This window comes from Sinocyclocheilus rhinocerous, unplaced genomic scaffold, assembly GCF_001515625.1.
Source record: "Sinocyclocheilus rhinocerous isolate Xijiao unplaced genomic scaffold, SAMN03320098_v1.1 scaffold393, whole genome shotgun sequence".
Taxonomy (NCBI): domain Eukaryota; kingdom Metazoa; phylum Chordata; class Actinopteri; order Cypriniformes; family Cyprinidae; genus Sinocyclocheilus; species Sinocyclocheilus rhinocerous.
The window spans coordinates 573519-573993 of NW_015654520.1; positions in this window are offsets into that span (position 1 = coordinate 573519).

Genomic DNA, 475 nt, shown 5'->3' on the forward strand with positions numbered 1-475 from the left:
TGCTAACAAATTGAAATGAGGTGAATGTTTTCAACAAGGTGGACACAGTTCTGTTCATAGACCTGCTGGTGAAGAAATGACAGGTAAGAAAAAAAGGGGGGTGGGGGGGGGCAGGCACAAATATTGGGTCAAATGAAGAAAAGGGAAAGGGAAAGCCAGAGAGAACCTTTAATTATTTTCCACGACCCCAGACTAAGGATTTAGACCTTTTTTATGTGATGGCCATACAAATAATAGGGTTGTCTGGTTTCAGAAATTGTTGTGGAAGTATAGGCTATATACAGGAAATAAGGGGCCAAAATTGCACCTTTTGGGGCACAACAGCTTGTCACTGGAACCCTTAAAAGGACATAGTTGTTCCTTTTTTACCCCTAATAGGTAGGCCTACAAATTATTACTTTAAGGGTACGAATTACTACTCTTAAGGTACTAATATGTATGGTGTACTGCTAGGTGTCAAGCTGTTGTACCCCTA